General features: G+C 42.5%; 1 protein-coding gene across 1 annotated transcript in view; it reads right to left on the bottom strand.

Annotated features, from left to right (window-relative positions):
* Positions 1 to 14105, bottom strand: part of slc8a2b (solute carrier family 8 member 2b) — a 163947-nt gene that overhangs the window by 56487 nt on the left and 93355 nt on the right. The window contains exon 3 of the mRNA XM_061047217.1: positions 12461 to 12523. The gene's annotated coding sequence lies outside the window, so the exon portion shown is untranslated. The remainder of the gene's footprint in view (positions 1 to 12460; positions 12524 to 14105) is intronic.

The following is a 14105-nucleotide window of genomic DNA, read 5'->3' as shown; positions in this document are numbered from 1 at the left end:
AACTGTGATGTTTTAGAGACTTCCCCTCTAAAACAAAAAGTTGTAATAAAGTCAGGGTTGGTCATTTTCCTCCAGATCCACTTTCTAAGATTTTGGTTGAAGTTGTCTTTAGGTCCTGACAGAAATTAATAACTCATGTTCTCTGAAAAAGGAACAAAGAAAATCCATCATCTGTATCAGTTTGTAAGTCTGTAAAAACTTCCACCAATGTCTGCCAGGAGGTACCAACCTGATGAACCAATCACACGCCTCCCTGTCTCCCTGCTCGCTCTCTACCTCTTGCGTGCTCTAGCTCACACTCAAAGCATGAGCTGAGGTCCTCTTCTGGAGCAACGTGCATGTAAGTGAGGGGGCGGGGCTTAAGAGGGAGCACAGAGGGGAGGGGGTGGGTGCAGACGTAGCACTGAGGGAATGCTACTTTCAAAATCATGCTAGTTTTTGAGAAATGACCAACCCTGCCTTGAAAGCCTATGATGGAATGAGCCTGTTCTCACACACACACACACACACACACACACACACACACACACACACACACACACACACACACACACACACACACACACACACACACGCACACACACACACACACACACACAAAGTGTTGAACATTAGTTTTGATGCGACTCTCTGCCTCACTGCGTCCGTCGTTAATTGGCTGGCGCTCCTGAGAGGAGACACGTGGTCACACGCCTCGTGTTAAAAATGCAGAGGGCCGTATTGATTTATACAAATGAGGTCATTTGTTTTCAAATGGAACTTGCGATCTATACGTTTTTAAGTTAATGTGTCTGAGTGTTTAATAGTATTCACTAAAGCGTGAAGTTTTGCATTTCATTAAAACTCTTAATTAAAGTCAGTTTGTAAATTAAATCAGAGCACCTCTCTCCTCTCTCTCCTCTCACTGTCTGCTCTCATATCTGCAGCACATCTGTGTCTCTCCTCCTGCGTCTCCTGGGCTTCATGCTGAGGTGATAAATGTGATGCTGTGTCGTCGCCTGTTTACTTATCATTGATTTGTATTGTCTGCGTTTTCTCCACATTCAGATCAAAATAAATTCTAACATGATGGTGCCAACACTTAAACTGTCACTATTTCTATAATGTACAAACATTTCTGCTCTCTCACTACCTCCACGTCTGCCTGTCATGATGGAGGTTCTGCTCACGCATCAGATCTGGTGTAACAGGTCGGGTCTGTGCCTCGTGGTTAACACTGTTTTGGAGAGCGTTGGAGAGTAAGTTACCCAAAAGTGCAGAATCAGACGGTTTCCACAATGCTCATTGTTTTTCTACAAGCTACACATCAACCTTACGAAGCCGTGTTGTACGGCTACTTTTTATACATGAGCAACTTACTTAGTGTCCATTTGAACCTTGACGCTGATGTTGAGTTGAGAGGCCAAAGGCGGGAAAGTAAAAACTCAGTTACTAGTGTCGTCCACAGCACAAGCGCTGTTCAAACTAGACTTCAAGGATAAACAAGGCGCCCTCTAGTGACGTCGCTCCCCTGGTAACTTAGCAACACAGTATGTCTTAAAGGCTTTATATGCTCTTGTTGTGTTAGCATGCTAATGCTAGCGATCTTTATTCTGCTCGTATCTTCACACTGCATGTAAATTTACCTGAAATGAGCGTGATCTAGAAACACAGTTAAGCAGTGAGTACAGTATGTTATTCTTCTTTTCTCTAGTCCCTCAATTAAACAACTTTTATACACGAGGGGAGGAGTCAGCCGGCCGTCCCGGCGATGTAAACAAAGTGAAGATAGGACTCTGAAAACTCTGAAAACATCACAGACAGTGGGACTCGCATATAAAGCCTTTAAAGGGACATTCCAGCATCAGTCAGTTTTGAAAGGTTTGTCTTTTGTCTGGAAACATCAGTTGGCAGAACTTGAAGTCCTTATTGGTCACAAGTGACTTAAAATAATGAAACCCTGTTAAAGTCAGAATCTGAAAAACTTATGATGACTTGATGTCTTCTAAGTTACTTTATTTCCTGAGTTACAAAACGCCGACTGAGCCTGTGGCCCTCCGATGAAAGCCTGCAGCCTTTTGCAGAATTTTAAAATCTCTTCTGAAATGGGAGTTGAGTCGTCCTGGAAATAATCTCAAACAGCGTCCATCACACAGCAGTGTTTGGTCTGATGCAGCGAGCAGGTGCAGGGACTCTGCTGAGTCACATGCAGGGAGCCACTAAGGCAGTAAACAGTGAAAGCTTTCAGCTCTACACTGTTTAGATATCTGTTAAAGTGACAGTGAGGAAAACACTCCTGTAGTCACAGCTTATCAAAGATGTTGCCAAACAGGAGAAATTGAGTTTTTAAAGACTTACACTATAAAGTCGAAGAATGTCAAGTGTCATTATTTGGTCTATTACTCAACAAAAGACATCCAAATAGACCGATGTTGACTTTCTGTTATTCCATCTCTAAACTGTCTGTTGCTCTCTGCTCAGGGCAGTGACAGCTGAAGAGAGACAGTTTGGAGGAGAGAGCGGGGGATGAGATGCAGCAAATGTCTGAGGTCGGATTTGAACCCACGGCCTCTGTACATGAGGTGTCCAGGGTAGGTTTGTTTCAGGACAATCTCTAAATAGTTTGCATTACTGAAAGCTGATCGGATTGTCTCTCACATGAAATGAAAAACTTGAAGAACTCGTATTAAGGCATGTTTCTCTTATTGTGTCATCAGGAGTCTGTTTTCACACATGCCTAAAACTCTTCAGGTGAGCCGCAGGTGTGAAATCAGAAGTGCAAATCTTTCACTCTCTCTGAACTTCACCCTGACAGCCTCTGGTAAACGTTTGAACTGAAGTCAGGGTGAGCTGATGTGTGAACACAGCAGGAAATATTCAGGAAAATTCACTTCAATCAGTCGGGAGGGCGTGACGGCGTCTATATCACACGACCGGTGTGGTCTTTGTGCACGCAACAAAGTTTATAAATCTGCTTCTCACTTTCTTCTGCTTGACCATATGCTCTTTTCCACTCGTCCGTACTGTGCATATGTCTGATTAGATGTAACATTGATGTAAAGACACAAACTGTCATCACAGTGTCGGACTCTGACGCTGTGTCACCATCTTTGATTTCAGCAGCATCTCTTGCCTCCTGAGACCCCCCCCCCCCCCCCTCCCCACTGACAGATAGGACTTCCCACTGTGAGGGACATACTGTATGTGTGTGTGAGCATCTCGGGGGCCGACTGTCTTGAAATGTTCTTGAACATGTTCGGGGGATGAATGTGTGAAAACAGATTTGGCCTCTTGTTGTTAATCTCCTGCATCGTATTATCAGAGCGAGTCCACAGGGACAAATCCTGAAACCTCACATGACAAAGAACAAATAACAACGAGGCTAACAAACACGCTTTCCACTACCCCTTCTCTCTCTCTCTCTCTCTCTCTCGCTTTCACACACACACACACACACACACACAAACCCTCATTAGCACAAATTGAGAATAATTCAGGGAGCAAATTGGTCTCTCAACAATCATTGTGTTTCTGCCCGCTGAGCCGGGTTCACTTCGAGGAGACGATCAGAGTCGGTCGACTGAGCGGAGAGGGAGCAGGAGAAAGTCGTGTTGAAATGCATCGACCCAAAAAAAAAAAAAGAAAAGAACCTCAGAAAAATGCAAAACACTAAATCTCTCCACGGTCCCAAAACTGCTCCCAGAGTTTGACAGCAGAGAGAGCATGACTGAAAGTCAGAATAAATAATGTTCTTTACCCGAGCTGCTGTTCAGCTGAAAACTGCAGAATCACTGATGAATTCCTCGAGTTTCACTGCATTGTTTTCTCTTCTGTCTCCTTTACTTCATTTGTAGAAATGGTTGTTGTCAAGGTTTGATAACGAACTGGACCCAAGTGCAGATGCTTAACAAAAACTATTTATTTTAATGAAAAGGCTAGATGCAAAATGCAAAACAAAAACAAAATCCAAAAAGGGAAAATGAGGAAACACTAGAAACTCTGACACTGACGGACAACTACTCTGAACTTACAATAACTGACACAGACGGCAAGAAACACAGACTTAATAGACATAGGGTAATCACAAACACAGGTATAGGAAATGCAAAATAAAAACACTAGAAACTAAGATAGGAAACATAAACTGAAAATACAAACTACATAAGACCAAATCATGACAGTTGTTGATTTTCAAAATGTTCCATACTTTGATACTTTTCGATGCTTCTGCATTGAACACTTTACTGCGTTTCTGTCGTTTTCATGATCATTTGTATTAAAAAATTAGAGAAGCTTTGAAGAAAGTTCAGATCTTCAGTCACAATTTTTTACCAAAAGCTGCCGCGAGTGAAAGAGAGAGAGGACCGCACACATCGGCAACAATTGGTTACAGAAACGTTCTCGATGTGTTTGTGCATTTTTGAGAGCGTGCAGGAATTTGTTTGCAATCTGTGGTGATTTAAAGCAAGAAATGTCCCAATGTTGGGTAACTAGGACAGAAACAGGTATCAATATTTTAAATCTTTACTAGTATTGAATCAAAGTTTGACATTCTGGTATCATCACATCCCTGTTCTTGACACTTTAGTTTCAGATATGATTTTCAGCACACCTTCTAGTTTGATGCATTTGTACCAAAAACAAGTGATTCAAGAGGAAGTGATCATGAAGGTCTGACTGTTTGACTTTCCCTTATGCAGGACTGTATCATTAAACAGACACTAATGAAATCTTCTCTCTGAATTTGGTTTAATTGAAAGATTGATCGATCGTCTTTCATTAGTGTGAGCTGAAGTCTCTCAGCCGTCTGTGCAAAATCCAAAAACTCCCCCCTCTCTGCTCCTTCGTTTTTATAACTCTTCGTCCTTGCTCGTTACATCATGGCGTCATGCAGCTATAGGCATCAAGGTAACATCTAGAAACAGGAGCTAATAGTAGTTTCTTTCACTGTGCAATAAGTCATTCTATAGGAGCGCACAGGTTGAATGACTTGAATGTAAAAGCAGATCATAAAGAGCAGTGGGGCATATATTGAGGTTAAATAGGGCATAGAGTATAGAGTGTTTGTTTCTGTGCTCTCTGAGTGTTTTTTATTATACTCTGCTCCACGGACAGTTTTAGTCCTCAGGCTGCTGAAAAATAGCTCCCGAGTTAGAGCTGTGCGTGCAGCAGGTCTGCTGTGAGGTGCAGCCGAGCCGGCTCTCTGTTTGTGTTTGTGTGCATGTGAGTGTTTCTCTCTGCGTGCGTCTGCAGCTGGAAAAGTAAAAGGCCACAAAGCCGTCATCGCTCTGCACTTAACCTCCATTCATCATCTTCCTTTTTATTGTTTTATTTATTTTTTATTCACCAAAACGTGCATACACACACTCACACAATAAAAATAAAAGAGATACAAACAAAGAGGGGAGCTGTGGTACGATACAGTTTTGCAATCAGATTTAGACAAAAACAAACAAACAAACAAAACAAAAGGGAAAGGGTCAGTAAATAAAATGAATGAATTAGAAAGAGGGAGAAAAATAAGTAAATGAGCAAACAGGACAAAGAAAAACATGGAGGACAGTATAGTAACAAAATTATGTAAAATAAAACTGGTGGGAGAGGTTGTACACATGGTGATGATTTTTGATGTTGTTTTTGTTTTCCTTTTCACTTTGTATGGGTGCTAACATGACGATTGCCAAAAACAGACTGTTTGTAAATTCTATTAAAATTGTTTTGCTGATTTCCTCTCTCCTCCTCGTTTACCTGCCTGGTTCTACTGTGGCATCAACTCACCGGCATCAAAATGCCTCCTTCCCCTTTAAGCTCTCACCTTCCCCTCAAGACTATTTCTCGGACTTTGCAGCTTTTTTTAACCAACAAACTGACAAAATATCTGACGGGTCAAAGTTTCCCTCCAGAATCACGCCTCAGAGGTTTGACTTCAGGTCGACATCACCGAGCAGACGTCAGGGACGGTCTGGAGACATGGACGCAGCTGCTCTGAATGCTCTTTAAGCAGCGTGTGTGCAGCAACGGCCGAACGATGGAGTTAAACCCTGCGAGGGAAAATGGCTTTCACATAAAAAAACATCATGATGCATTTAAGTTTTAGAGGATAATGCTGCGTCTGAACGTCTAACTGCTCCAGATTCATATTCAGTGGTCTAGATTTAAGAAAACAAAATGACTGTCAGCTTGATAAACATATTTGTGTTGTTTCATCCTCTCTCTCTGCACAACTAAAATCGTGTACTCAGCGGTAAGCATGAACTCAGACTTCACACGTTGTCACTGTCACTGCTCAGTGACAACGGTTTTCTTTGAACACAAAAAGCCATGAGAGAGAAACTAGCACAGTGTTCAGACTCAGACCGACAGCGTCAGTGTTTGAAGAGTCACTGAACAGGTTTGTAGGTTGTGATTGATTAACCGTCCTGCCTGTTGATCTCTAATCGAAGGTCATAACTCAACCCGTCGGTCTGATTGATGGGAGTCTCATCAGCAAAGAGGAAAGAGGATTTACTTCCTTTACATTGAGCAGAATAATACAGTGGAGTTCTTTAGGTCGGACTTTCCTCCATTGAATTCTGATGTAGTCTTTGACCCTTTACACACTGCCGGTGTAAGGCGGGTTAATTATTCCGATGGTATCAATACCTGTTCCATTACCATGGCAACGCAAGAAGAAGTCCTGGTCGCCCAATAAAGTGGGTCGTTTCTTACCCAACGTGACCACAAAATGTAGCCACGATTTAGCCAGTGCCTTCTCTCTTTCCCTCTCTTTCTCTCTCTTTTTCTCTTTCTCTCTCTCTCTCTTTCTCTTTCTCTCTCTCTCTCTCTCTCTTTCTCTCTCTCTCTCTCTCGTTCTCTCTCTCTCGTTCTCTCTCTCTCTCTCTCTCTCTTTCTCTCTCTCTCTCTCGTTCTCTCTCTCTCTCCCTCTCTCTCTCTCTCTCTCTCTCGCTCGTTCTCTCTCTCTCTCTCTCTCTCTCTCTCTTTCTCTCTCTCTCTCTCTCGCTCCCTGATTTCTGACTCTATCCGCTGTCCTATCTCTCCAATAAAGCCACAAAACACCCAAAAATAAATCTTAAAAAGTAACTTCAGATCTTCAATATATATATTTTTTTAAAGACTTGGTACCTTTCCGATACTCTCTTTAGAGAGATTGCATCAGGCTCTCTGCCCACCTCCACTGTTGACTTCCTGTTTGATTTCAGTCATGCTGCACATAAAGCTCTACAGACACATTAATTTCCTGTTCTACTATTGTTCTCCACCGCTCTATTATCACTTCACCCACTCTGTATCCGTCTACTGGCATGCAGCTCTGTTTACATTTGTCTCCCGCTGTTAGTCTGATCACAGCCCACTTGTATCTGCAGTCTTCTTTATCTATTGTGCTTTTTGGATTTTTGCCTTGCACTGTCTTTGCTGCTCCTTATTTGTTCCTTCATGCTGCTGCTCTATGTGCCTTTGAATCGACTCTCTGGGACAATTATGTTTTTTTTTTAAATTTTAGTCTCAGTTTTTGTCCTCTGGATCTTGAGGGAATAGCAGCTGATCGTTGTGTTATTGATAGGAGTGTGGATAGGTATAATAGAGTGTATGGCATGCAGAGAAGGAGTCAAAGCCTGGGCCGCCTGTTTGGAGGGCGACAGCCTCTAAACACGGGGGGGGGGGTGCAACCCAAACGCTCGGCCATCCGGCGCCCCAGCAGCTCACTTTCAATATCATAACAGGCTGAGAGTCAGTAACTGTGATCCCTTCTATTTCTAAAAATGAAGGACTTAATTCAATCTGGGGGACACTGATACACTAATTAGCTAAACTCCAGTGTAACCAATCTGTTATCTGTCCTCTCAGAGATTAGCAGAACAAGCAGCCTCTCGTTTCAGATGTCACACAATGTCGCCTGCGCACAGATTCAAGTGACAAACGTTTAGATAACGAATCACTTTTATCCCCTTTAATCACTCGATGCCAGATTTCAACTCGTCTGTTGTCTCAGCCACTGCATGTGTTCGGCCCAAGATTGTTTGTGTGGCAAAGGAGTCTCACTCTGCAGCAAATCTTAAAGACGCAACAACAGAGGGATCTCTCATCTCTCTCACTTTTCAAGTGAAATATTAATAATCCTCTCTTCATATCATATCAGGAACTTTGGAAATTCATTTGTACGCAGCAAAAAGGCAAATCTTAGCAAGTGTATTTGTCTAGTTTTTTAATGGACAAAAAATAACTCATGACATTAAGAGCCACGCCCACAACCTGCCTTTCAGAACGCTTCTCACCAGCGCTCATTGTTGCAAGGTTATGAAAGTTAAGTTAAGTGTCTTTCAGTATCTCCCTGTGCTTAAAGGCTTTATATGTGATTTTTTGATCCAGCAGATGTCGCCCTTGAGCACCAGCATGAAACCAAAACAACTCGCGCTGCATTGTTGTGTTAGCATGCTAATGCTAGTGATCTTTATTATGCTCGTATCTTCACACTGCATGTAACTTTACCTGAAATGAGCGTGATCTAGAAACACAGTTAAGCAGTGAGTACAGTATGTTATTCTTCTTTTCTCTAGTCCCTCAATTAAACAACTTTTATACATGAGGGGAGGAGTCAGCCGGCCGTCCCGACGATGTAAACAAAGTGAAGATAGGACTCTGAAAACTCTGAAAACATCACAGACAGTGGGACTCGGGTGTTACACCCATTGTAGACAGTCATGACTCACAGAGTTATTTTCAGAGGATAGACTTGATTTATATTACATTTAAGTGAATAATCACATATAAAGACTTTAAGTGTAATGAGATATATACTGAACAAATAGAGTTGTAGGTTGTTGCAGTGTACCTTCAGTATTTAGATTGACAGATGCTCTGTTAAAGGATTCAAAGTTATGAAACATTATCTGGACTTTTGTAAAAGACATGCAGACAAATTCTTCTTTTTAATTAAAGGTGAACTCTTTCATAACAACAGACGGGTTCTTCAGCTTGTCTCTTAAATCTCATCAGTTATTCTGCAGGAAGCTCACAGAGACGCTTTGTTTTAAAGTCTTTACACCTGTACAGACACACAGACGAGAGGCCACATGAATAATTCACCATAAAAGTTACACTCCACAAACACCACATTCAATCTGCAGCTGAAGCCATCTCACTGAGGAGTTTATAGATATACTAACAGAATGTAAATGTGCTGTTGCTCCTGGTGTCAGATACAAAGAGAGAAAAACAAGTGAGCTGATGGAAGATGGAGGAAAACAGTTTTGAGTCGACGAGGGATTGCATCCGCTACAGAAACAGCATTTCCTTCTTTTTTACAGCTTCACATAAAGAAACTCAACCAAAGCAGCTCCAAAATCCACTGAAATAGCAGCAGAAGCAGGGTGAAATACTTTAGGCTCAGATGAGTTCAGGGGTTTGACTCAGCTGCTTTCAGGTCAGCATTTTAAACTCTAGCTTTGTAATTTCAGCATCAAGAGAATAAAACCTTCTAAAAGTTGTTTTCTCATCTGCACGCCTGGAAATATCTAGATGATTTCAGGAGGATTGCTCCAGAGTTTTTCAGGAGTTTTCTGTAAGCGTGAAAGCCCGACAAGATATATTGACATTGCAGCGTTGCAAAAAGTATATCTCCTTCTTGTTATCCCTCCTACTTCCTTGTTAATTGAATTCATCTCACCTCCACTCACATTTCCACCATCCATCTCACTGCACGCTGTGTGTGTCCTGGCTCACTCTGTAGTGATCCCTGAGCTCCTGTTCTTTTACATTAGTCATTTTTTTACACCACAGAACGCCCTGAAGTAAAGATCAGTTCACAAAGAAAAGGGAAACATTTCTGCAAATCATTCCTCAGCAGCAGTGAGCTCTTCGCTCGCCTACATCCGTCACCCGTCTGCCAGTCCTGAAGCTGCAGCTGACGGAGTAATGAGAAACAAAATGACTTTTATTTTTTAAAGAAAGTTATTCGAGTAGGTAGAGGTCACCTTTCTTTGCATTTCATGAAAACCACTTCTAACCAGACGTCACTGGAACAAGGCAAAACTTAACCAGAACCTGCCGACGTATTGGACCACACAGGCAGCACTTTGAAGAACACGCCCACCTGGAAACTCACTCAAATCACTCACTCGAGTGTTGAGAGAAACCAGCCTCTCTCATCGAGGATTTGCATTTTTCTTCAATATTTCACTTTCTAAATGATGGTAATATGTCCTTTTCATGAGCTCTCTATTACTGGAACTGCACCTCTGAGACTCATCAGCCCTCCTCTATATTACACACACACACACACACACACTTATGTGTAAGTTAATTTGCCTCACTGCATCCAGAGCTACATCCATCACCGTCACATCTGCAGACACACACAAACACCCGACTACATGCACAGCCATAATTCTGCTGAAGTCGGTATGCACAAAGTTTTTTTTAACCGGCATGTTGATGTGCACAGCAGACTATTTCACACAGCTCATACATCCTATTAACGTGCAGCTCTGACAGGAGGAGGAGGACGGGGGAAAAGTTGACAACAAGGGAGGAGAGGAGAGGGAGAGTGAATAGAGGAAGAAAGGATGGAATGAGGTAAGAGAGGAGGGAGCAGAGGGGAGAGAACGATCGAGAGCAGGTGGAGATAATAGCCGAGCCACATGATGTACGAGACGTGTGTGTGTGTGTGTGTGTGTGTGTGTGTGTGTGTGTGTGTGTGTGTGTGTGGTGGGGGGTACATGACAGTAATGAGTCCTGTTGCAGTTTTCTTCCTGGATTCCTGACAACATGACAAGAGTCCTGAGCTCCATCAGCCGGCTCAGAGTGAGGAGAGCCGGATCAACAGAGACCCACACTCCACACACACACACACACACACACACACACACACACACACACACACACACACACACACACACACACACACACACACACACACACACACACACACACACACACACAGGGCATGATGAACATGAGCATGAACACTAATTACCACGCCGACTGAGAGGCAGTATTGCGTACAAACCACATGCCTACACATATATTTTTTTTAAATACAGAAAAAAGAGAATCACACAGAGCATGCTTATTGATTACGAACACACACACACACACACACACACACACACACACACACACACACACACACGTACAGTAAGGAACCTCCCACAGCGCCCATTCATCACCACTTGGCTTTGTTGCCGTGGGGCATAACTAATGAGCCATTAGTGTTGCTGTTACCCAGAATGCATTGCTTTTGCCTTTTCGGCCATTGTTTGCACGCACGTGTAAGTGTGTGTGTGTGTGTGTGTGTGTGTGTGTGTGTGTGTGTGTGTGTGTGTGTGTGTGTGTGTGTGTGTGTGTGTTTGTGTGTGTGTGTGTGTGTGTGTGTGTGTGTGTGTGTGTGTGTGTGTGTGTTTGCAGAAAATGATTCATTAGTATGTCAGAGCGCCCCATTAGTTGGAGAATTGATGAGATGTTATTATCAGAGAACTGTTTCAGGTTCACATCCCTCTCTGTCACACTCAGGTGTTGTGGGGAATCTTTTGATAAAAGTTTTTTAACACACTGTGATAAGAATGTAAAAGTTAGATCTGCTTCAGGATGAAATCTTTAGAATATGCACACAGATGTAGAAAGTCTGTCACACACAGTTTGAGCCTAAACCGATAAATGTACCAAGAAAATCAATATCCAGCAAAATACATCAATTTGCCTCCTGCAGGTAAATTCACACTTGTGATTTCATCTGCAAAAGCAGCTGTTGACTCTGTTTATCCTTTTATGTCTAACAAGCTCTGTCACACACACCAGATCTATGAATCACATAATTTATGAGGTGATTCAAACAATTTTCTCTTTTTGAGGAACGACCTCAACCAATCAGAGGCTTTGTGATAAGACAGCCAGCTGTTTCAGAGTTCGACATTTTTTGCGTGTGACTTCTCTTTAAAAATCAACGGGCAAGGATCATTTTTTTTCAACATTGCAAAGCAGATTGAAAATATCAAAAAGTGAAAGATTCAGTAGCTACAGACTTAACGAGCTACTGCAGAACTGAAGTATGTGAAGTCTGAGACGGACTGAGAAATCAGTTATGTTCATAGCTGCAAGCCCCGCCCACTTTTGAAGTGTGTTACCCCCCCTGCATGGGCTTTTTGTGAGGTGAATTAATGCCCTCGGAAATGTAAACGTTGGTCCCTGCGATGGAGAAGCACACCAAACATTCAGAGGTGCATGTGTCTGGTAAAGAGTGTTTCAACAATATGAGATACGTTTAAAGTCCAGCAGACTCTGTAAGGGTTTCACATCCTCTACGTGAGCTGGATCAAGATATATAGAAGTCGTTCAGCATTTCTGAACATCTTTCTAGACTTGCAGCTCTGGGACCTTTTCCTCTCAATGTCAGCGTCTGGCCCTATTACTGCAGATCCCAGGAGAAATATCACCAGAAAAAAAAACACATAAAAGGGCGAGACAGGAAGGGAAGAGCAAAACTCACCACTAGTCTCAGGTGCTCCTTTTTTAAATCTCGATCCACATAGAGCTCCTACTCAGCGGCAGACTGCAGATGGAGAGAGAGAGAGGGGGAGAGAGAGAGAGAGAGATTTAGAGATGGGAGGCTTTCATGTTTGATGTTGTTTTAAACATTTCACAGGTAAGAGAGACAATGATTAAAATCATCTTCAGACCTCTGCAAACTCCCACAGGCACTCATGAGAAACAAAAACGTCGAGCAGAGAAATGGAGAGGAAACACATCCCGGCTGAAGGTCAGAGGAGAAGAGGAGGCAGACGTGTTAGAGAGGAGACGGGAGCAAAGTGAGAATCATGGGTCAGTGATCAGGTCTCATTTGTATAGATGTCAGATAATTAGCTGAGTAATCATCCTCAGAGATGTGTCATGGATCATATACACACTATGAAGTGTGTGTTGAGCTCTAATAAAATCAGAGGGTGTGAAATTAGACAGAGAGACAGACATTTAACGAGGAGCAGAGACGGATATATTCGGTTAATTTCGGCCTTGTGTGGAATTAATTATTGGTGAGTGTGTGAGTCATCGGCTGCGGGAGATGACAGAGATTATTCTCTGACCGCAGCCTCGCACAAAACTGATTTGAAAGTCCCCATGAAACAGGACTGTGAGAGTATCTGACTGCCATGTGGGGCATAGATTGAGTGATGTCACCCATCTGTTCCTGCAGGGGGCTCTGGAGGCTCATCAGCAGCAGCCGCCATGTTGGAAATGCTGTCTCAGCCTAACTTTTAGTCGACCTAACGACAGGCTGAGAGCTGGAGCTGTGGCGGGTTTTAAACCTCTTGATGAACAGTTACACTGCGCCCACCTGTCAATCAGGTCACGTGCCTAACGATGGATTATAAAAAAATTCACCCCCCGCACAGTGTGTGCCCATTTTAACAATAACTAATCAGACCTATTTCGTTTTTTTGTACCAGGCTATAAACATGTTTATTTATGTTGTAAAATCTTCCTTTTTAGAATGGGTGTGTATGTGACTTCTGGTACTTCCTGCATCCAGCCTCTAGTGGACACTCGAGGTACTGCAGATTGATTTTTGCACTTCAGCATTAGCTTCATTTTTCAACACTTAAGGTTGCTGCTTCCCACGGGCAGTATTTCAAACTGAAACGGGATAGAACCAATCACAAGATAGAAGGCGGGAGATGGTGTTGAGATGAATTTGATTGGATCGTGAGTCCTCAGACATTTAAAACATTTCATAGGAAGAGAAAATACAGATATCTCGATGTAAAAATATTCAGATATTGCTTTATTCAAATATATTTGGCAGATGAACAAACACTATTAAACCAGGGACTATAAAAAGATGATATTCAGCTTTATAGCTGAGTAATACTTTAGACTTTTATTGTTCAAATGTTTCACAGGCTTTTCCCTCAGTCTGCTGTACTGACTTTCTGTAACACTTTGCATCATATACTTAGTAAAATCTTAACGATGAGCTTCCACCAATTTTGGTCCAATCAGTGTTGATCATGTTCCAGTCGACTGAAGTAATGAACACTTTGCTTCAGCAACAGCGACAGAGAAAGAAAGCACATTGCCGGAGCATTCACAGAGCCCAGTCTGCAGTGCCTACATGTACCAGGATGCATTGTGCA

The sequence above is a fragment of the Labrus mixtus genome, chromosome 9, assembly GCF_963584025.1.
Source record: "Labrus mixtus chromosome 9, fLabMix1.1, whole genome shotgun sequence".
NCBI classification, from domain to species: domain Eukaryota; kingdom Metazoa; phylum Chordata; class Actinopteri; order Labriformes; family Labridae; genus Labrus; species Labrus mixtus.
This window is presented reverse-complemented; position numbering and strand designations above follow the sequence as displayed.